Raw genomic sequence first — 24913 nt, 5'->3', positions numbered from 1 at the left:
TTTTATTCAACTAATTAATAGGGAGCCAGCAAGACGGTTAAGACTGGTTCCTACTTAATGAAAGAATGTTAGAATAAGATTGCTACACTAGATATAAAACTGGTTAATGTTCTTCAAGGCAATTAATTGTAGCCTTTGGAGTTATCTTTTCTAATGGACAAAAATTATTTGCATCTTTATGGGAAAAAACATGTAACTTCACTATGATTGGGCCCTTTAATCAAGAGTAAACAGTGGACTTCCCTGGTGGTGCAGTGGTTAAGAATCCCCCTGCCAATGCAGGGGACACGGGTTTGAGCCATGGTCCGGGGCCGCAGAGCAACTAAGCCCACGAGCCACAACTACTGAAGCCCACGTGCCTAGAGCCGTGCTCCACAACAAGAGAAGCCACCGCGATGAGAAGCCCGCATGGCAATGAAGAGTAGCCCCTGCGCGCAGCAACCAGAGAAAGCCTGCGTGCAGCAACAAAGGCCCAACGCAGCCAAAAATAAATAAATTAACTTAAAAAAAGTAAACAGTGATTTGAACAAGGTATATTCCCCCTAGATTATGAAATATTCCTTGGGTGTACCTGATAAACAATGCCCTCCCATGACATTGAAAGTACACTCATGTTTTTGCTTTATTTCCAAGGTTTAAATAATGTTTCTTGATAGAAAGGATTTTATTCTATTTTCTTCACTGCTGTGTTACTAGCACCTAGAAGTAGTGCTCATAGAAAGGAATAAAATAACGCCATTTGCAGCAACATGGATGGACATGGAGATTATCATACTAAGCGAAGTAAGTCAAAAAGAGAAAGATAAATACCATGTGATATCACTTCTATGTGGAAGCTAAAATATGACGCAAATGAACTTATCTACAAAACAGAAACAGACTCAGAGTCATAGAGAACAGACTCGTGGTTGCCAAGGGGGAGGGTTGGGGGAGGGTTGGACTGGGAGTTTGGGATTAGCAGATGCAAGCTATTATATATAGAATGGATAAACAACAAGGTCCTATTGTATAGCACCGGCAATTGTATTCAATATCCTGTAATAAACCATACTGCAAAAGAATATGAAAAAGAATATGTATACATATATATAACTGAATCACTTTGCTGTTCACCAGAAACTAACACACCATTGTAAATCAACTCTACTTCAATAAAAAACAAACAAAAAAAAGAAACTAGTAGGCTCTTGATAAATAGTCGTTGAATGAATGTTCTAAGAAAGCTTTTGTTAATTGGTTGTTTATAACTCAGAATGCATTTTCCTCTAACGTAATGTTAGAAATTATGGTGGTTAGGTCTCTGGTCAGCCCACAAATCTTTCTATCCTGCAATGGCGCCAAGAGAGCCTGCTGCCAAGGGCAGGAATGTTTTCATGAGAAATACATTCATCTATTCAAAAGGGAGAAACAGGGAGTTACCTGGCCGTCCAGTGGTTAGGAGTCCACGCTTCTACTGCAGGGGGCACGGATTCGATCCCATGTCTGGGAACTGAGATCCCACAAACCACGCGGAACGGCCAAAAAAAAAAAAAAAAATTGAGAACCATGGCCACATCTCTCCCACCTCCACACTTACATCCCCTCCAGCCCACCCACCAATCCCTACCCCAGAGACCTTTCTGAGACCTCAAGGTCTCTATTGCTGGACAATGGTATGGGGAATTTCCCCAGCGATGCTGGCCGCTTTGTGTGTGGGCCTGCAGCAGGCTGTGGTTGAAGGAAAAGAAGGAGCAGGGAGCAGGTGGCCTTGGCTTTGAGGATGAGGTGCTGTGAGGCCTGGAACTCTGATTGTGTGGCTCCCAGTATTGCTCTCGGTCATATGCTTTTAACTACCTTTCTTTTCTTCTGTAGGTTCCAACATGGACTTGCCTGCTTCCCTTTTACTATCACCATCTTATGTTCTGACCAGAGTCTGTCTCTTCTGCGAACCACTGAAGGACAGAATGAGGTAAGGGGGTGGGCCTCAAAGTTCCAACCCTCTAATGACGCCTTGGTCTTTATGGCGATCAGCCCCCATCCTGAATCCACCAAGAGTAGCCTCGTGGATTTAGAAACTGTGTACCAGGAACCAAGGACAAAGACCAAGTATATATTTATCACATACCCAGCTTCAACACATGAGAATTCATCTGCTTCATCTATACCTCCGCCCACTTTTCCCCAGCCCTCACCAGACTATTTTGAAGCAATCCATATTATAGAATTTCATTCATAATATTTCTATGTTTGGGACTTCCCTGGTGGTGCAGTGGTTAAGAATCCGCCTGCCAATGCAGGGGACACGGGTTCGAGCCCTGGTCCAGGAAGATCCCACATGCCGCGGAGCAACTAAGCCTTTGTGCCACAACTACTGAGCCTGCGCTCTAGATCCCATGAGCCACAACTACTGAGCCCGCGTGCTGCAACTGCTGAAGCCCGTGTGACCTAGAGCCCGTGCTCCGCAACGAGAAGCCACCACAATGAGAAGCCCGTGCACCGCAACGAAGAGTAGCCCCCGCTCTCCACAACTAGAGAAAGCCTGCGTGCAGCAACGAAGACCCAACACGGCCAAAAATAAATAAAATAAATTTATTTTTTAAAAATTTCAATGTTTTTCTTTAGAAGATAAGAACTATAACAATAATACTATTACCACAGGTTTTGAAAGGTTAAAAATAATCCAAAAGATCTGTGCAGATTTGTAACTGTTGTCACATATTGCTAACTTGCCCTCTTAGAAGGGTGCAAAGGGGACTTCCCTGGTGGTCCAGTGGTTAAGAATCTGCCTTCCAATGCAGGGGATGCGGGTTTGATCCCTAGTCGGAGAACTAAGATCCCACATGCCACGGGGCAACTAAGCCCGCGCGCTGCAACTTCTGAGCCCGCGTGCTCAGAAGCCGAGCACGCAACTAGAGAGAAGTCTGCGTGCCGCAATGAAGATCCTGCATGCCGCAACTAAGGTCTGATGCAGCTAAATAAATATAAATAAATAAATAAATAAATAAATGAAAAGCTCAATGAAGGTGACCAGATATAAAATAAATATTAAAAAAAAAAAGAAGAAGGGTGCAAAGATTTACCCTTCCACCCCCAGTTTACAGCAGGGCCAGTCCCGATATTATCAGTCTTTTTCATCTCCACCGACCTATGTCTCTTGAAAAGCATGTCTTTTTCTAAATCTCATTTCTTTGATTGTTAATGCGATTGAGCAACTTCTCATTTCGTACTGTCCATTTATATTTCTTCTTTTATAAAATGACTATTCATGTCGTCTATTGATTTCTCTATGCATCAATCTTATATTGATTGATAAGTTAAAATAGCAAGGATTTTAACACACATTGCATCATCTGTATTGTATATCGTAGAAAAAATTTTCAAATGAACTTCATTTTCAAATAATTGTTTAAACTATTCATGGCAGATCATACCATGGTACTCCATGTGGCCGTTAAAAAGTATATATTTGTCAAAACCCACAGAATGTACAACACCAAGAGTGAACCGTAATGTAAACCATGGACTTTGAGCGACAGCGATGTGTCAAGTCGGTTGTGACAAATCGATTGTGACAAATGTAACACTCTGGTGGGGGGATGTTGATAGTGAAGGGGCTGTGCATGGGCGAGGGGGGCAGGGATATGGGAGAACTCTCTTACCTCCTACTCAATGCTGAGAACCTTGAAACTGTTCTACAAAGTAAAGTCTACTTTTTTTTTTTTTTTTTTTTTTGCGGTACACGGGCCTCTCACCGTTGCGGCCTCTCCCGTTGCGGAGCAGAGGCTCCGGACGCGCAGGCTCAGCGGCCATGGCTCATGGGCCCAGCCGCTCCGCGGCATGTGCGATCTTCCTGGACCGGGGCACGAACCTGTGTCCCCTGCATCGGCAGGTGGACTCTCAACCACTGCGCCACCAGGGAAGCCCTAAAGTCTACTTTTTTAAAAAATATATATTGGTATGGACAGCTATTACCTAAAATTATGTATTAAATGTTCATATTGAGATCATTTCTCTCACGAGTACACTATTTAAATACGAAAATATTACTTTGCACATACAATCCAACATAGTACAATCCTAGATTCAATAACGACTAACCATGAAATTCTATTAACATGCATTTTAAATTCCTCAATCATTTTGTTGAATCAACTTTAAGTTTTTTTTAAAAAAATAGGCTATTATTAAGAGCAGAGCTTGGTGCACCACAAAATTGAGTGGAAGGTACAGAGATTTCCCTTTTACCCCCTGCCCTACCACATTCATGACAGCCATTAACTTTGTCTATATTGACATGGACAGCCATTCATTATATATATGCGTGTGTGTGTGCGTGTGTATATGTGTATATATATATATATATGTAAAGTAAAAACAAAATTAACAGAAGAATATGCATAATAAATAGGATACAATTTGAGCTTCAATATGTATATTTGTAATTGCATAGGAAATACTTAGGATAGCTAACATATTTTATTGTTATCTCTTTTTCATGTAGAAAAACAGAAGCTCTGAGAAGTTAAAGGACTTAACTAGGAACAATCAGCCATAAAGAATGATGCCAGGAGAGAAAACCAAGTCTTTCTGGCATGGAACCTGGCTTAGTGCATTTTAACATTAGGCAGGATGGTCTGAGGGAATGCCAGGAGCCACTGGCAGAATGATGCAAAAACTGGGGTTGTGGGTACATTTGTTTTAAGGAAAGTTTAAGGAAACCATGTACATAGCTGGGCTAGTAGGAAAGCTGAGGGACATACCAAGAGCCATTGTGGAATCAATGGTTCAACCTCAGTTTAGAGCAAAACCAACCATTTTCCATTTCAGAGAGCCAAGGTTTAAATCCTGTTTTGGAGGAACCACCCCTGGCTACTGACCCTTAAAATAGTCAAGAAATTAGGTTGTCTCAGGATTCAGCCATAATCTTGCAACCTCTGTTATCTTACTGATAGAATTGTTTTGGCTTATCTAGCTCTAGGCCGTCTGATACAGTCTCCTTATCCAAGGCAGAAATCCCTCCTACAGACTTACTGATGGATAATTTTTCATCTTTACTAGCTCTATAAATTCTGACCTTTTTTTTTTTTTTTTTTGGCCAGGCTGTGTGGCATGTGGGATCTTAGTTCCCCGACCAGATATTGGCCGTGCCCCCTGCAGTGGAAGCACAGAGACCTAACCACTGGACCGCCAGTGAATTCCCTGTGTGCACATTTTTATTGTATGGAAACAGTATTAAATATCTCCATCCAGTGTTTATATTTTTCCACTCAGCACTATATATTTAAGAGTCATCCATGCAGCTTTGCCCACATCTAACCTGATGCTACTCACAGAGCCATTAGATTCCAGCATGTGCATCACATTTAACCTGTCTACTCACCCAGGAATGAGCACCCACATAGACTCCAACCCCTTTCACCCTGGGCTGTGATGCCAGGAACATCATCACACATGTTCCCACACAGACCCGTGTGAAAATTTCTTTGGAATATATACCAGGAGCAGAATTGCTGGGCCACAGAATACGTGTCTTCTTCACAAGACTAAATTATGACAGATTATTTCTCCAGAATGGCTGCACTAGGTTAGATGCCCCCCAGCAGGGGAGGAGAGTATGTTCCTCTTTTCCCACATCTCTTCCAACCCTCGACAGGATCCACATTTCTGATTTTTTGTCAGCCTGAAAGGTGTGAAGTGATATCCTTGTGAATGTTTCAGTTTGCATTTCTCTGACTACTAGTGATTCTTGTTTATATTAAGTGACTAACCCATGGTAAAGTCCGTGAACTGAGAAGGGTCAGATCGAACCTGCCATTTCAGGTGCATACCTTGTGCTGTTCCCGGGGGAGGCCGACACCAGTTTTTAAACAGCCTGATTGCGATATAATTCACATACCACATAATTCGTCCATTTAAAGGGCACGATTCAGAGTTGTGCAACCATCACCACCGTCACTTTTAGAGCACTTTTATCACCCCAAAGAAACCCTGTACCCATTAGCATTCATTCTCCATTGCTCCCCCAAACTCTCACAGCCCTCAGCTTTTGCAACCATGAAGCTACTTGTCTATACAGATTTGCCTCTTCTGGACATTTCATATAAATGGAATCACGCAATATGTGGTATTTCGAGACTGGCTTCTTTCACTAAGCATAATGTTTTCGAGGTTCATCTGTGTCATAGCATGTATCCGTACTTCATTTCTTTTTACTGCTAAATAACACCCCATTGTATGGATGTACCACATTTTCTTTATCTGCTCATCAACTGATGGACACTTGGGTTATCCCCGCTTTTGGGCTATTATGAAAAATGCTTCTATGTACATGCCTGCACATACTTTTGTGTGGTTGTGCCTTTTTTTTTTTTTTTTTTTTCTGTGTCTGTGTCTTAATTTCTCTTGGGTATATACTAGGAACTGCCGGGTCAAATGGTAACTCCATGTCTGACCCTTCTAGAAATTGCCATATTGCTTTCCACAGTAGCTGTACAATTTTATATTCTCACCAGCAATGTACGAAGGTTCAAAGTTCTCCACATCCTTGTCTATAATACTTGTTATTGCCTATCTTTTTTTATTATAACCATCCTCATGGAGTGGGAAGTAGCATTTTATTGTGGCTTTGATTTGCATTTCCCTAATGACTAATGACGTTGGGCATCTTTTCATGTGCTTGTGGACTATTTGTGTATCTTCTTTGGAGAAATACATATTCAGATCTTTTGCCCACTTTTAAATTGGGTTGTCTTCTTATTACTGAGTTGCAAGAGTTCTTTATATATTGTGAATGCAAAAGATCCAGCAGTTCCTAGGTATATATACCCAAGAGTTTGTTCCCACAATACTTCTGACACCGAATGTGAGGGCTTTTTTTCCCCCACACCAACCAATTCTCCAACTCTCTGGACACCAAACAGGTGTCCCACACTTCAATTCAATTCTGATACTAATAATTACCTGGTGTAAGTGCAGTCTCACTTCAGGTTGTCACCTGTACTCCTAACCCACCAGCTATAAATCAAAGTTCCCATGACCCACCCTCCCAGGTTTGGTAATTTGCTAGAATGGCTCCTGGAACCCAGGAAAGTAGTTTAGTTACTGCTATTGATTTATTATAAGGATACAACTTAGGAATAGCCAAATAGAAGAGATGCATAGAGCAAGCCAGGGGGGATGGAGTGCAGAGCTTTTTCGCCCTCTCTGGATTATGCCACCCTCCCAGCACCTCCATGTGTTCACCAACCCAGAAGCTCCCGGAACCTCATCGTTTAGGGGTGTTCGTGGAAGTTTCATTATGCAGGTATGACTGATTAAGTCATGGTCATTGGTGATGAGCTCAATCTCCAGCCCCTCTCCCCTCTCTGGAGGTTGGAAGTAGGACTCAAAGTTGTAAACCTCTAATCAAGTCTTGGTCTTTCTGGCAACCAGCCCCCATCGTGAAGCTATCTAGAGACCCAGCAAGAGTCACCTCATTAGAACAGAAGACGTTCCTCTCACTCAGGAAATTCCAAGGGATTTAGGAGCTCTGTGTCAGGAACTGGGGACAAAGACCCAATATGTGTTTATTTTTGTGTCACAGGTCGACATAGATTGGATTGAAGAGGAGTAAAAGAAAGAAATCAAATTCCAGGTTGGTTATCAATTCAGTTTAATTCATTTCCCACACTAATAAACATTACTTATGTGTAAGCTATTCTGAGCCCTTCAAGAAGCTTACAATCCTAACACAAATGAATGGACTGGAGACTCTTAAAACTGCGAAATAGCAGAAGCAGGAATTGTTTGATAATTTCGGTGTCTCCAAGGCTTAGCAAGCGTCCTGCACAGTAGCTACTCCACAAACATTTGTTCAATATAACTGAACTGAGATAAGGAAGTAACTAAAAGATGTGGCAGAAAATATTAAGCGACACAAAAGTACAGGCCTCTCCCGGTACAGCTGTCTACACTAGTCTTTGAGTTTAAATAGGAGCAGGAGACGGAAAAAGCAGGGACAAACGTGAAAGAAATGAAGAGAGATGAAAGGAAGGACTTTAAAAGCAGATCAATGACACCAGTGGTCAGATGAAGCAAATACGGAGGGGAAAGCCGGGTGGACCCTCGCCCTCAGGGACTTAGGACTTTTAAAAGGACTCTTGTAGAGATAATCAGGCTGAGCTCTATCTGTACCAGTAATGAAGGCTTCTGCCGGTCTCAGGTGTTTTTAAGCAGCCCTGCTGTTCTGTACCACACAGGTGTGAAGTAAACAACAGCAAACACTGAAGGGTACACAAGGCCAAAATTGCTGAAGAGGAAGGCAGCAGAAACCGTGTCACGAAGTGAGAACAGGAGTATTTAGGTTAATTTTATGTTCTGTTTTCTTTTCTGCTTCCACGACTCACATGTGAACTGACTAATGGCCCTTGGAATTTTCTGACAGTGGCCAACTTCACATGGTACTTGTTTGATGCAGTTTCCCACAGGACAGTCCTCAATGCAGCAAAGGCTTTGCAAGGTAGACACACAGACGGCCAAAAGGCACATGAAAAGATGCTCAACATTGTTAGTTATTAGAGACATGCAAATCAAAACTACAATGAGGTATCACCTCACACCAGTCAGAATGGCCATATCAAAAAGTCTACAAATAACAAATGCTGGAGAGGGTGGGGAGGAAAGGGAACCCTCCCGCACTGTTGGTGGGAATGTAAATTGATACAGCCACTGTGGAGAACAGTATGGAGGTTCCTTAAAAAACTAAAAATAGAATTACCATATGACCCAGCAATCCCACTACTGGGCATATCCCCTGAGAAAACCGTAATTCAAAAAGAGTCATGCACCACAGTGTTCATTACAGCACTATTTACAATAGCCAGGACATGGAAGCAACCTAAGTGTCCATGGACAGATGAATGGATAAAGAAGATGTGGTATATATACACAATGGAATACTACTCCGCTATAAAAAAAGAATGAAGTAACGCCATTTGTAACAACATGGAGGGACCCAGAGATTATCATACTAAGTATACTAAGTGAAGTACGTCAGACAGAAAGACAAGTATCACATGATATCGCTTGTATGTGGAATCTAAGAAAATGATACAAATGAACTTACTCACAAAAGAGAAATCAACTCACAGACTTTGAAAACAAACTTTTGATTACCAAAGGGGAAAGGTCGGGGGAGGGATAAATTAGAAGTTTGGGATTAAAAGGTACACCTTACTATACATAAAATAGATAACCAACAAGGACCTGCTGTAGAGCACAGGGAAGTCTACTCAATATCTTGTAATAAGTTATAATGGAAGATGATGTAAAGAAAAGAATATATATATATACACATATACACATATATATGTATAATTGAATCACTTTGTTGTGCATCTGAAACTAACACAACAGTGTAAATCAACTATATTTCAATACAATTTTTTTAAAAGAAAAAAAGGCTTTGCAAGGAATGGAAGGATTTATTCGTTCATTCATTCACCCATTCATTTAATAAATATACTTTGAGCAGTGGGCTCTGTTTTGATGTGGGGGATATTACAATTTAAATGAATATCCACTTCTCACAGAGCTCACAGTCTGGGGAGTGACAGACACAAATAAATGAATGAACGAGTAAACATCTGAGGTGCTGATAAATGCTCTGAATGTGGGGATCGGCAAGGGGATAGATGGTGAGGGACAGGTATTTTAGGTAGGTGATCAAGGAAGACCCCTCTAATACACTGCTGAGTGATCAGACAGCTGACGAGGTGAGAGAGTGGTCCGTTGAGCTGTCTCCTGTGGAGGGCCAGGGTGGCAGAACAGAGGTGCCCTGGGGAGAGGGGAAGATGGGCTCAGATCGGGAGCCAGGAATAAGTATACGACATCATTTATATTAACACACACACTCTATATTCCTGGCTTCCTTTCTGTTTTATTTTATGCTGTACATGATCAGCCTGAGCTTTTTAACCATGTTATACTATATTTGTAATTCCTCTCCAACACGCTGTATTTTAAAAAGTTCACTTGCATTTTCCAAGGATGTCTGGCCCTCTAAATTCTGTCACAGATTCAGATTTTTTTAAAATGTATTCCTTTAGGAAAAGAGATTCAAAGGTATGTAGCTACCATATGGCCTAGCAACTTCACTCATATGCAGAATAATGAAAACGTGTCCACACAAAAACCTGCACGTGAATGTTTACACAGCAGCATTATTCATAATTCCCCCAAAGTGGAAACCACCTAAATGTCCATCACCTGATGAGGGAATAAACAAAGTGTGGTGTCTGTCATCTTAAAAAATTGAAAATGCAAAACAGACCTTACAAAACATATGTGTAAGGGATCATCTGTCTGCAACAAACGTCAAAAATTTGCCTTCTCTCAGCAGAGTTGCCTCGGCAGTTGCACTTCTTACAAGGTGGCAGGACATGGAAGCTGCCAGGCCTCTAAAAGGCTAGGAGTTGAGACAGTGTTTCTTCTCTGTATTTTATTGGTCAAAGCAGTTCCAGTCCAGCCCAGATTCAAGGGTGTGCAGAAATAGACTCCATCTCATGACTGGGCAGTAGCGTGTGAGTACAGGAAGGGAAGAATTGGAGATAAACTAGCATGAAGACAGAATAGGTTGGGGAGCAAGAAACCAGATTTAAAATGTCAGAAGCCACTAACAACTAAAGGTCAAACTACATTTAAAATAGTTAAAAGTCAGATACTATACACCATAGTGGATTGATTTGTTGGTCTCAATTCTTTACCCCTCCCTGTACCCACACACTTACTTGATGCAGACTATGCTTCCCTGTCGCTTGACTTTGGCCTTAGATATAAGTGTTATTTATCGATTGTTGCATACCAAACCCTTCCCAAACTTAGTGGCTTAAAATAGCTATGTCACAATTCTACGGTTTGGACAGGGGGTTCTTTTGCTGTTCCGACCTGGGCTCATTCGTGAAGTTACATTCAGCTAAATAGGCAGCTTGGGGGCTGAGCTAGGACAGCTGGGATGGCCAGGCCTCTCTCCACGTGGGCTTTCATCCATGAAGAGGCTCAACTGAGTTGGGTTTCCTCATCGTCATGTGGTGGCCACAGCATCCCAAGAGGGTGAGGGTGGAAATACAAGGCCATTTTAGGCTAGGGCTCACTGAGTCACAAAACTTCACTTCTATCACACTCTACTGGTCAAAGCAAGTCACAAGCCCGTCTTCAAGAGGTAAAGAATGTGTCTGGGAAATAAACTACCTCTTGATGGGAGGAGGCGAAAATAGGTTATGGCCATATTGAGTCTACGAGAGCATGTGACTTGCTTTGGCCAATGGCATGGAGACTGCAGTGACTATGCGCCAGTTCAAGTCTCGGCCTAGAAAATCCTTGAGTGTCTCCTTTTCTCGTGCTTCTGCCATCATCATGTAAAGAAGTGCCTGGGGTAGCCCACTTGCCCAAGAATGAGAGACACTCTGAGCAGAGCTGATCCGGCCAGTCTGTAGTCCTGCAGTGAGATGCAGAGCTGCCCAGCTGAGCCAAACTTAGGTCGGCTGAACCCCAGCCAGGTCGCAGAAGCAAGAACATGATAAATGATTACTGTTTTCAGCCAATGAGTATTCGGGTGATTTGTTGCACAGCAATAACTAATACATAGGGCAATTTTTAAGAGCAAATATTTGTGAATAAAATTTATATCCTGTCTTATATTTGCTTCTAACTGTATAAACTATATATATATGTCACTTTCAGAGGCTCCTCTAGTTAAAGGCAATAGAAGAAAAAACTGCTATATTTGGGGAAACATCATTAGAGTTTCCACTACAACAGCACTTTCAGAAGCAAAACCCCCATTACAAATAATTGTATTCATTCATCAAATATTTACTGAGTGACCAGTAGGTGTAAAATACTATACCTGAGACTGTGGTATCTACAGTGATAAATGTGTGTGTGTGTTATGATCAGGTTTGGCAGCTCTAAACAGAAATGGTTGTTATGGTTGCTCCATAGATCAGTTCACCAAAGATCTGACCTCCTATCTTACTGCTCTGCCATCTCTACCATGTCATATTATGACCCAAGATGATTCTTAAGTTCCAGCTGTCATATCCACAGTCCAGGAAAGGAGAATGACAGAAGGGCATGCCTCCTTCCTTTGTATTGTAACTTTCTGGAAGTCCATGTGTTTCTAATTACATCTTACGGCACGAATTTAACAGCAAGACCACACTAATTATACTGGAGGCTGGGAAATAATCTTTTCTTTTTGCCAGCGGTATGCCCAGACGAAAATCAGGGGTCTGTTACTAAGGAGGAAGGGAAGAATGTATATTGAATCGGGCATCTAGCTGTCTCTGCCACAATACATAATGGATTTTATTTCCTGGGAGCAACTATATTAGTTTCTCAGTAATGACTATACTAGTAAATCTATTGATTTTTCAGTCCTGATCTATCCATTCCTGTTGTCAGCATTTTCATTAACATTTTTGGTATTTCTTATATATATCCTATCATTATTCATGTTCACTTACGTTCAGTACCTATACACCTAGGATTTATAAATTCCTTAAAGACAGAGAATAGCTATCTACCTATCTATCTGTCTATCTCTATATCTCCACAGAACTCACTGTGGCTGCTAAATGGTGACTGAAGTCAATTATTAAGACAGTCCACCTTCCCCTCATGTTCCTTCTTCTGGAATAAAGAAGTCTGTAATATAAATTCCAGTCCTGTATTATTTATATAACACGTCTTGATCTTTCAAGATCAAGTGGATCTCCACTTCATCTCGTTAGACTTCTGGTTGATGAATAACTCACTTTTGATACAGAGAAAGCAGTGGGTCACCACGTATTCTGGACCCCATGCAGTTAGGTCAAATGGGGGAAGTCCTTAACTTATATTATTGAGGCTCTTTCCTTCAATATTCTCCCATTATTCTGTCAAATACCCCTAGAATTTTCCCATTAGAAATTAATTTCTTTGTGTTAAGAAGTATCTATTTTCTCATTAAATGCATGGAAGGTTATCTTTATAAGCTATTCACCAGTCATTCACATTTTAGAGTATTTTGGGAAAAAAAAGACATTGTCCTGGGTTTGTACAATGGTCAGTATCTCCAAGTGATCGACCCTGCCGGCTTTTTAATTTCCATGGCACCACTCATGCCCTCTCTTCTCTGTTTATCCAGTTGGGATTCCATGGTCCATTGTTATAGTTTCTCACCTCCCTGCTTTGTTATATCCGTGTAGCTAAAGCTTAACCTGTTCCAATCTAACCCTTCACCTAATCTGCCTCTGCACCCAAGTAGCTGAATGTGGCTGGAGAAGGACATTAACACACGCTAACCGGTCTCACACCAAGTGATGAACCTAGCCTCAAGTGGGTCCTTAGATCTGTCCAGCTACCCTGCCAGCTCACCTGGGCCCTCCAACGCCTCCCCCATCCCAGAGGACTAATGTGCTCCTTTTCTTGCAAGTCAGCCTTTCATTCCCTTCAAATTATTCTCATCAGCATGCATACATGCTGTAATATTTTCCATCTTAAAAAAATACCCCTCTGTTACTGCCTCATTCCTATGTCCCACCTGAAAATCAAACTCCTCAAGTACTTTTAGAGTGTTTGCTCCTTCGCTTCTCATTCCCTCCTGAACTCATGACAATCACGCTTATGTGCCCTCACCGCGCTGACACGGATCTTGTCTGGGTCCTCAGTGACCTTTACACGGTCAAACCTAATCATCAAACAGCGGCTTACGCTCTCCTGGAAATTTTCTTTATTGCCTTTCTCTCACTTTTTATTGGATTTCCTCCTAGCTCATTACTATTCTTTCTCAGTCACCTTTGCCTGGACCTCTTCCTTTTGCCAACTTCTAAATTCTGCAAAATCCCAGCGCTTTGACCTCCAGCCTCCTCTCCTCTCCATCCATCTCACTCCCTAGGTGATCTCATCCTCGTGGTTTTAAATTCTATCTGCACACTGGTGACTCCTGAATGTATGTCTTTCGCCTTGACTTCTCCCTGGAACTGACACAGGAGGGAAGGGGTCAGGGTACGACCTTTAAAAGAATGACATAGCCATAGGGCATGACAAAAACTGGTTAGAACCAACTAGGTCCGAGGTGGCAGAAGATCTGACTTCCAGTGGACTTTGAGTCTCATTATATGCTCACTGTAATACATTAGCATATGCTAAATGGCACACCACCAGCACCACGACAGTTCTGAGGCCAACCATAAAAGCTCAAAAAGTGGGTGGTGGCCCAATTCCTGGAAATCTCTAACCCTTCTCCAAAATAGTTGGAATAATCCTCCCAGTCATTAGACTATGCAATTATCCAGCCCGTAAAAACTAACCACTCCATATTTTGGGGCCTCTGAGCCTTCCGAGATGGCTCACTTCTGTCTCTGTAGTGTGTTTCTCCCAAGGCCGTTCTCACCTTTTGAAATGGACCGCATTCTGTCTGTGGAATGTGTATCTCTCTAAATAAATCCACTTCTTACCTATCGCTTTGCCTCTCACTGAATTCTTTCGGCGATGAGACATAAAGAACATGAGCTTCCTTAAGTCCTGGGATCAGCTGTGTGACCTCAATTAAAAGACAGTGGGTTCAAGTCCCAACCTGAATTTTGACTGGGTTCGAGTCCAGGTCCGTGGGTTGAAGTCCTATCTGGGTTGTGTGATTTCAGAACCACAGATGAATATATCTAAGTCCTATGCAAAAGCTTTATTGTATGTTTACAGGACGTCACAAAGTTAACATCCTCAAGGTGAAACCCTCCATTCTCCTCCAACAACTTTCTACCTGGTCTCCTAGTTGCTACTTTTGCCTCTCCCAGGGTTCATTCCCTGCACAGCAACATGAGTGATCCTTTTCATCACAAATCAGTTCACAACCCTCACCTACTCTCTCTCCCCAGGTCTTCTCAACAATGAGAATCAAGTCTAAATTCCTTTTCTTTTCTGTCCTTTCCTTTCCCTATCTTATCTTATCTCGGTCTACAACGTCTTACAGACTGGTTTCTCTCTGACCTCATTTCTGCTTAATTTCACTCATTATCTATGTTCCCGTCCTGCAGGCTTCCTTGCCACTCTGCTGCAGCACCTTTGTGCGTGCCCTTTCCTCTGCCTGGAATATTTTTCCTCCAAATATATGCAGGGTCTGTTCCCTCCCTTCCTTCATTATGGTTCCTGCCCCCCAATGCCAGGCTTTTCCCTCACTTCCACACCTCAAATAGCACATACTCCTTTCTCTATCCCATTATTCATCATTTATTTTTCTACAGACCATTCATCGTTACAGATATCAAAGAATATATTTATCTGTTTGGTTTTCTGTTCCTTCCTCTAGAGTGTATGTTCCATGAGGACAGAAATTTTGTGTGTTTAGTTCACTGCTACATCCCCAGCTCCTGGAATAGTTTCTAGTACATAGGAGGATGCATGAACTATTATTGGAATGAATGAACAGCCATTTATCAAGCAAACAAAAGAGTTTTAATGGAGGAGAGGAGAAAGAAGAAAGACATTTTGTAAGCAGGAAACAGTGTCAGGGACCAGCGAGCTCAGGACCAGTTAGGGTGTTCTAGGCAAGGACAGGGAATAATAAAAATTCCTAACATTAACTAGGTTGTCTAAAGTCAAGAATGACTCTGATCACACACAGTATGAAGAGGCTGGATTAGTACTTGCCTGGGATACTAAAAATTTGGCCTATAATTCTAGCCTGTAGTTACCAGCTCTGTGGTGTTGGGCAAATCGCTTCCCCTCTCAGAATTTGCATTTAATTTTCTGAAAAATAAAGGGGAGATGAAGAGGAGGAAAATAGTTCAAAGGTACCTCCCGGCTCTAAAATTCTTTGGTCATATACTGACTTCTGGACAGGCCGAAAAACTTCTGGGGCCTTTCCTCTCCCAGGCTACAAATTTAGTTCAGTGAGTTAAGAAGACAGAGGTGAAAGATCCCTGGTGGCAACCACTACTCCGTTAAGATCCTTATCAACAGTAAACAGTACGCTCTGCCTTCTCATGGGCCCCACTGGGAAACCAAAACTCCTTCTGGAATAAAACTTTCTACATCAGTTCCTTAAAAACAGACAGTAGATTCACCTAATTCCAGCTTAGCAAGCCAACACTGCAAAACGGGCGATGTCTGTTGTGTTTTCCCGCCCACTGAAGTCCTTGCCAGCGGGCTAGGCTTAGGCGAAGTCACTCCTCAGGTTCAATCTGTATTCTACTCCAGCTGGTCATTTGCTCCCACTTGAGCGCTTCCGAGTGATGTGTTTGCCCCTTGCTCTTTCTCTAAATGCAGCAGGCCTCCAGGAGATGATACTAGCTAATCCCTACCTGGTAAAACAGGAAACGCTCTTTCTTTTTTTCTTTCCACTTAGCTACAATTTATGTTCTTTAGTTACAATCTATGTTCTTTAGTTACAATCTATGTTCTTTCCTGGTGCATGAATTAGTCAGAAATTTAGGCTTATGTGTACAGTGTTTTTCACTTGTGGAACACATCGAAACAGAAAGCCAATTTTTGTTAATCTGCAAAGCCAACTTTGGTTAAAGTAATTTAAAGTCTTCAAAACAGAGATGAGTAGGAACATCTTGAACATACAGAGAGACACTGTGGTCCGCGGATGTGCTTTGGAGACTGAGCGTCCTAGGCTAATGCCTGCTTTCCACTCACTACTTCGTGGCCTGGGGCAAATCATTAACTTCTCTGTGCCTCAAATTTTCCTCGTCTGTAAAAGAGGGATAACACTACCTACATCAAAGAGCTGTTGTGTGGACATACATAAGGTTTCTGTAAAAAGTTGATTTCCAACAGATGTTAATGGCAGGCAAAGATATTTATGGAGGCAGCAGGAAGAACATATAAGGTATCAGTGAGTTCAGCTTTCACTTTTTTTTCTTGAGAGGTGAAGAGCACAGCAGTTAAGAACACAGACTCTGGGGCCGGGTGGCAAAAATTCGAGTCCTGGCAAGGCATCATTTATAAGCTATATGACCTCAGGCAAATTACTTAATCTATCTGTGCGCCTCATCTGTAAAATGGGGAAGATAATAATAACCTTATCTCATTGGGTTGTTAGAGTTAAATGAGTTAACACACGTAAAGAATTTAGAACAGTGCCTGGACAGAATAAGCATTTGTATGGGTTAGTGTGACGGTTAAGTTTATGTGTCAATTTGACTAGGCCAAGGTACCCAGATGTTTAGTCAAACATAAATCTAGATGTCTCTGTGAAGGTATTTGTAGATGGAATTAACATTTAAATCAGTAGGTTGAGTAAAGCAGATTTTACCCCCATAATGTGGATGGGCCTCATCCAGCCAGTTAAAGGCCTTAAGAGAAAGACTGACATCCCCCAAGGAAGAAGGCGATCTGCCTCCAGACTGCCTTGGGACGTGAGTGTGGCGGCGTCTCTTCCCTGGGTCTCCAGCCTGCGACTCTGCTGCAGGGCCTCTGTGCGTGCCCTCTCTTTTGCCTAGAATACTTTTCCTCCAAATATATGCAGGGTCTGTTCTCTGTCTTCAGATTTGGACTTGCCCGCTCCCACATCCCATGAGCCAATTCCTTAAATCTCAGTCTCTCTCTCTCAGCCCCGCCCACACACCCACACCCTATTGCTTGCTTCTCTGGAGAACCCTAACAGTTAGCAATTATTATCTTTGTTTGCAGCACGAAGTGATACTCTATTCTGCTTCTTCTCTAAGAGCACAAGCAATCAGTAATCACATGGCAAATGTTCACTTTAATCCTTCCGTTTCTGAAGATTTAAGAAAACTAAGAGGAGAAAATTAAGGTTTGCCTAAGCAGAGGCAAGGGAGCAAGGGGGTCAGAACCCTCACAGCAGGTTTAGGAAATGATGAGTTTGGGTGGAATGAGTGTCCGTTTAGGGAAGTAGTGGATCAGAAGGTTGCTGAAGGGCAGGAACAAGCTCGTGGAGAAGTGTGAATGCTAGCCTCAGAAGCTTAGAATTTTTTTTTTAAACACTGTTGGAAATGGGGAGCTACTGAAGCTTCGTGAAACCGTGCTGTAAGATGAAAAATAGTGCCAGTGGGTGTAGGATGAATTAGGAGGGAGAAGCCACAGAACGAGAGAACATGTAGAAAATATTTATGTAGCCTTGCGTTCACCAGTTGCATACAGTTCGAAGAGCACTAAGCATCTATTTCTACACTATTTTCATTGGGTCACATTTCAGGCCATATGACAGTCCCTCATGTGGGCAGGCTGACGTCCCCCTCTTGGTCCCCTTCCCTTTTTTCCCTTTGCTGTAACTCTGCCCTCTTCCCGAATCTCAGTGTTCCGCCTCTTCCCTGTGGTCTATGCAAAGGTGGGGTGGCGGCAGGGAACATCATTTCTATTGTCCTTTGCGACCCGGGGATATCTTTCCTGGTTTCATTCTGGGAAGATGATTGTCGATTCCTATTTTACGGGAAGGTATCTTCAGGAAAACCAGTCCCCTCTTGCTAACTTCTCATAGCATAATCATTATGTGCTATTAGTTTATTTGAATTTTCACAACTTTTTCTGGAGTATTCTTGTATATAAAATCTAGAACACCCAAAGCCAAAGTAACATTTAAATGGTAAATGCTAAAGGCTGGTTTTCGAGTCTATATTTAACACTACCAGGGTTAAGAAACACAGTCCGGTACTTCCCCAGAGTATGCTAATTAACTGGGGGAAAAAATACTGTCTCTTTTGTCATTGGAAGGGAAACTGACCAATAGAAAAGCAGTTCAGCACCTACACCCACTCTGTATACCTAATGAGGTGTGTTTGTACATGCCAATAACTCATGCTTTGGGTTGCCTCACAACCAGTGACAAATGTGCCTTTCATCATCTCTTACAATGTTACTTTGGGATACTGAACTCTAATCTAAATGGGACTTAGGAATGAGTTTAGAAAATTAGTTATAATTTTCTAAAGTTATAAGCGTACATATTTCTGAAATTACAGATCTCAAAGACAATGGCAGTCTCTATTAACACTGCGTGCATTTTTCTGTTGTTTATCCACTTGTATAAAACTAGTTATTCGAACATTCCCTTCATTCTACTGACAAGAAGAGTACTGAATATTCCTCATGAAGATTACAGGGAATTTTTGGCTTGTTTCAGCCATATCCTAATAGCAGTACATTAGCAGATATGACTTGGCAATAAACACTGAGTTTACATTCTTGAAGGTACAACTCTGACCGTGTCATTCTGTATCATTTCCCACAGCTGGAAGGGTACAATTTTAATTTTAATTTGTTTATATGTTGCTTTATAGGTGGACCGAACTTTTTTTTTTTTTTAAACTATCTATTTATTGGCTCCTCCAGCTCACTTCAAGTAAAATCTTCAAAGAATAATAACACTTTTTTTTTATGGGACATTTAATTCTCTGCTTAATTGAATTCTTGTAGCAGTTAGGCCGGTTATATTTAGTTATATTTAGTTATATTTAGTGTTATCTTACATCTGATAAAAGAGGGGCACAGCAAAGCTAGCTACTTGTCTGAGGCCGCCCATTGGTCAAAAGCAATGTTGGCATTCCAGACTCAAGCGAGGTATATTTTCTGTGAGTCCAAGATACTTCTCAAGAGTTAGAAACTTGTTGTTTCTTTCTCATTCTTTCTAGGTAGGCTTGTATAATATTCAGCAACTGAATAATCCCTAACTTAAGAGAAAGACAGAGACAGAAAGGGGAAGAGGAGCCACAACACTCCAAGAATAATACTTAGAGAAAGCCATACTTTTCCAGTTATAGCATTCACCATACCTAGATAAATGCCTACTATCTCCTCTGCCCCCTCCCAACTTTCATGAGAACAGAGACATTTATATTTTTCATTCATTGCTATAAACCCAGTAGAAACTTCATGAAAAGTTATTGAAAAAAATGAATGAAATTTTCTTTTTGAATAAAATTGCCCCAAGAAAACCTCAACCAAATGATTTTAAGTTGGAGCTACTACCTGTATGAGTCAGGATAGGCTAGGTTAAGTTAGCTCAAGGTGTAGCAGCAAACAGTATCAGTGGCTCAAAACCACAAAGGTTTGTTTCCTGCTCAGCTATCTGGCCACGATGGGTTGGCAGCAGGATTCTGTTCTCCACAGTTAGTTACTCAGGAACCGGACGGAAGGAGAAGCAGTGATCTGGAACTTTTGTTAGTTGTAATGGCAGAGGGAAATAAGCCTTGAAGGGTCTTGCAGAGGATCATTAAATGCTCCAACTCAGAAACGCTGTCACCTCCACGCACAATTCACTGACCTAAACTAGTCACAGGCTCCCTTCCTTCCCACAGCACCACCCATGAAGGGGCCAGAAACTGCCTGGAAGGTGGAGAGCAGGAAATATTTGGCAAATGGAGCTAATGACTATCATATTCCATTTCCTTGATTTTGAGCTTTTGTAATTTAAGTAACAAAATGCAATTTTGTTTATAACTTTTTCTACATTCATAAAATACGATTTTCCTCATAACAGCCCTATATGAGAATGATGCATAATGAGATTAAATACTTGAATAGGGCCAAATAGAAAAGTCAGAGGTGGAAATGGAAAGATAATTCAGATCTCTATAACAATAGTACTGGATGAAGCTCATTTATTCCATATTTGTGGGAAAAAAAGCAACAATTACATTCTAAAATAAAATCAGTGCTACGAGTTTTAATAGGGTTCAAAGGCAAGATGTAAAAATTGTTTGTGTCAGGGTTTTGGCAATTATTCTGGTGGCACACAGAAGGGACATCTGGGCTAGCAATTCTAGATAGAAAACCACCTGAACTGTGGAAAACTACACGCTAATATCTCACACTTTAGGCATGAGGCCAGAAGTAGCATCCGGAGTCTTACCTGGAGAACTGCTGATTCTAACAGAGGAAAAGAAAAAATGTTTCCTTTTACCGTCTTAGGTTCTCTGGCTGGGACCCTGGAAATTAAATTGACAAAAGACAAATAAAGAAGAGAAAAAACAGTTTTAATCCTGTAAGTATGAATGGAAATTTCATAAAGAAATGAGACTCTAGGAGACCAGATGATTGAGGTTTATATACTATTTTAGGCTAAACAAAGGAAAAGGGGCATCGGAGTAGGGGAGGCAAGTTACAGGAATGCAAGGGGAGGAAACGTGTGTTAAGTAAGGGTTGTCTTGTTATGTAGAAAGGAGTCTGTCAGGTGGTGACAGTTATCTCTGGGAGTAGTGCTCTTTCTGGTACTTCCAGGAGCCACCATGAAAGATGGAAATTTCCTTTATAAATGTAAATTTCCTTTACTAAAGGGGAAATTAATACTCTATTTTTAGGCAGGAGGAGGTGAAGAGCTTTTTCTGCATCTCCTGGTCCTCAGTTGCCTTTAGCTCAAAATAATCCAAAGAGGGCTTCTCTGGTGGCACAGTGGTTGAGAGTCCGCCTGCCAATGCAGGGGACACGGGTTCGTGCCCCGGTCTGGGAAGATCCCACATGCCGCGGAGCGGCTGGGCCCGTGAGCCATGGCCGCTGAGCCTGCGCGTCCGGAGCCTGTGCTCCACAACGGGAGAGGCCACAACAGTGAGAGGCCCGCGTACCGCAAAAAACAAAAATAATAATAACAATCCAAAGAGGTGTATTTTGGGGGTCACATATTCTGGTACCCTTCACTGACCATACAAAAATACCATCTCTAATGTTTTAACAAGAAAAAAAATTGTTTATTCATTAGTGAATATTAATAAAATTATCAATTCATTATTCCACAGTATTTGGCCCCCAGGAGCATTAGCAACTAATCAGGAAAATGGGTAGTGTTAAATTAATTTAACAAGGAGGCCCTTAGACTGAGGTGGTTTTAACGCCTTAGTAGCCTAAGTAAACAAACCAAAACCTAAATCTATAGTGCCCTAAGGTTAAGAAATGAAAACCTAAGGACAACCAACCACAAAGCCAAACAGACTTCCCCAAATAAGGTAACTGTTTAACCTGTAGCCAATCAAATCATTTTCTTGCTTGGCTTTCACATCTCCTCTATAAAATCTTGCCTCTAGCTGCACTCCTAACCAATTCCGGTTTGGTGCTGAACAATTCCAGTCAGTTTTGGCTCAAACTCTTAAAATGTGTAATACGCCTCAATTCATCTTGTAACAGTTCCAGTCCAGTGGTTCATTAGCCTAAATCTCAAATGGTTTATGTCCTCACTTTATATTTTATAAGGCCTCCTGCGACCTATCCACCCACAGCCTTGTGACCCATCTTGAGTATAATTTCCCGATAGTGACTATTATCAAATAGTTCAAGTCTTTAAAATATAAAGTGAAATAAAAAGGAGCTCAACTTAATGAAGTATGGAGTGTTGCATCCACTTGATTCTTTTGGACATTATGCAGTGATCCCGCATGTTGAGTATATGTACATTTGTACTACATTTAGCCATGCTTCAGAGATGCAAAAAGCAAAAATAAATAATTCTAAAGAAGTAAACTGCTGGCTTTATTCCTAATCAACTGTGGTAGGATGTGGAATGGTATGGTTTTCAAATATAACTCCAAGGACTGTATTAGCACCAAACATATGCATATTCTTCAGGTCAGCCTAACTGACCTTGTTTACCATATGCCTGTGAATTACAGTCTATTATAATAAAAGGATGTAGCAAAGTCATGATGTTCTCAAATCCTGGACATGCAGTTTGCAGCTGCTTAAAAAGAAGGTCAAAATGCCATACACAGTTACAAGTGTTTTAGACTGCCAAACTTAAAATTTCTCACGTCAACAGTTCTTGTTGCCAAAAGTTTTCACATTTGTGAGAGCAAAGCCCTTGATGATCTGGGGTCTGTATGTTTGAGATACTGCAATACATGGTACTATATTACTGATGAACAGATTCAAAAATAACTTAATTGTATTTAAAACTCAGCCACCAGATCGCTCCATCGAAAGAAAAGGCCCAAAGACACGTACTAGAATGTTTATAGTAGCACGATCTGTAATAGCTCCAAACTGAAAACTACCCTAATGTTCATCAGAAGGATGAATTCAAAGGTATATTTACAGAATGAAATAACATGAATAATCTACAACTGTATGCAACAGTATGGAAGAATCTCATAAGTATAAAGTTGAATAAAGGGCCAAACACAAAAGAGTGTATACTTCGTGATTCTATATATATCAAGTCCAAAGACAGGCAAAACTAATCTATGTTGTTGAAAGTCATGATAGGCAATGACTGGAAGGCAGTATGATGGAGTCCCTGGGTGTTTATAATGTTCTGTTTCTTGATCTGGGTGGTGGATACACAGGTGTGTTCAGATTGTGAAAATTCACTGAGCTGTATACACTTGGGATATATGCACTTATACAGAGAGAGACACACACACACATAACAGGGTGGGAGAGGGCTTTCTGTAAATAAGATTGCCTTGTCTGATGGTTCAGATATGCATGTGTATGTGTGCGTGTGTGTATATATATATATGGCTTCAATAAAATGATTAAAGAACAGAAAATTCCAGGAAGCCCATGAAAATTGAATCACTCTCTAAACAGAATGCTCAATGAACTGGTTTCAGAACAGTTGTCCGGGGAACGGGATACCTAATATGTCAAAACAAGCTAATAATTTATCTTTAAAATCTCTGCTTTTCTCTACCTCCAGTGATATCACCATAGTTTAAAACAGGTCATCTCCCACCTTGGAGTTCCTCTGATTTAGTCTCCTAACCAGTCTCCCAATAACCTGTTCTACCTATTCACCTACACATTAACCAACGCAGTTTAAAGTCTAAACCAGATCCTTTTTCTCCTTTGCATAAAATGCCTCAATAGAGTCTCATTATATTTAAAATGTAAAGCAAATTCCAAGTCTTGGCTACATCCTCTGGCCTCTGTCTACCTCATCTCCTTCTGTCATGCTGCTCTCTCCCTCCCTCTAAACTAGACCCACACTGGTCTTTCTGTTCTTCCAAAATGTCAAGCTGTCCCACCTCAGGACATTTGCTCTGCTGTCCCCTCTGCCCAGAACAATCACTTTCCAGGTGCCGTGGCTGACTGATCTTCTCACTCTTTGTTTAAACGTTATTAAGTTCTTATAGAACAACCCTCTCTAGCTAACCTCAACCTCCTATTATCCTCTGTATCCACATCTGTTTATTTCCTTCCTTGACATGATTTGTTATTATGTCATTTGCTTGTTTACCTCTTTCTGTTCTCCCTCTTCCTCCTCTTTAGACTGGAAGCTTTATGAAGGCATCTATCATGTCTATTTGTGTCGAGATTTATCTCCAGTGCCTGGCACACAAAAGGTCCTCCCTAAACACACAGAAATACTTGTGGAATAAATGAATCAACATTCTCAAGGGGAGTCTCCTGGCTGTCCACTGATTAGGACTCCACGCTTCCATTGCAGGGGGCAGGGGTTCCATCCCTGGTGGCGGAACTAAGAGCTCGCATGCCACGCGGTGCAGCCCAACCTCCCCCCCCGAAATAAATAAATAAATAAATAAAAAGTGAAAAAAACCCACACATTCTCAAGGGATCACGAGATGCCTGTTCAGTCACGAAGAACGGTGCACCGTGAGTTTTTCAAAGAACAGCAATGAAACCAGATGTCTTTCATTACCTCCGCCCAGGCAAAGTGTTGGCATTCCGTTCTGGCTTTCCTAGTTGTCACTACCGCTCCACTGCCCCAAGCGACACACTGCCTCTCCTCAACCCCCTGGCGAGGTACCAAATTTCTCGACCTCACCCACCGCAGAGGCGCTCCCTCATTGGCCAGAGCGCCACGGCCTTCGGAAGGGTGGACATCCCCGCGAGCCACCACTGGCCCAAGTTGACGTCGCTCTGCGGTGCACTGCTGAAAGTCAGCCAAGTCCAACGGCCCTTGCGGGGAGGCTCGGTCCCGTCAGAACCTGTGATTGGCTGCGACGGAGAGCCCGGGAGGCGGGCGCGCCTCGTCGCTGAGCGCGGATTGGTCGGAGCTGCC

General features: G+C 41.8%; 1 long non-coding RNA gene across 1 annotated transcript; it reads right to left on the bottom strand.

Moving 5' to 3' along the window:
- Positions 1-1192: 1192 nt before the first annotated feature.
- LOC114902665 lies at positions 1193-24731 on the bottom strand. Its single transcript, XR_003795570.1, has 3 exons — positions 24453-24731; positions 20813-20888; positions 1193-1489 (listed from the first exon to the last, which is right to left on the bottom strand). It is a non-coding gene; the product is annotated as an uncharacterized LOC114902665 (long non-coding RNA).
- Positions 24732-24913: the final 182 nt, after the last annotated feature.

Source organism: Monodon monoceros, unplaced genomic scaffold, assembly GCF_005190385.1.
Source record: "Monodon monoceros isolate NGI ecotype Baffin Bay Population unplaced genomic scaffold, NGI_Narwhal_1 Super_Scaffold_20, whole genome shotgun sequence".
In the NCBI taxonomy this organism is placed as follows: domain Eukaryota; kingdom Metazoa; phylum Chordata; class Mammalia; order Artiodactyla; family Monodontidae; genus Monodon; species Monodon monoceros.
This window is presented reverse-complemented; position numbering and strand designations above follow the sequence as displayed.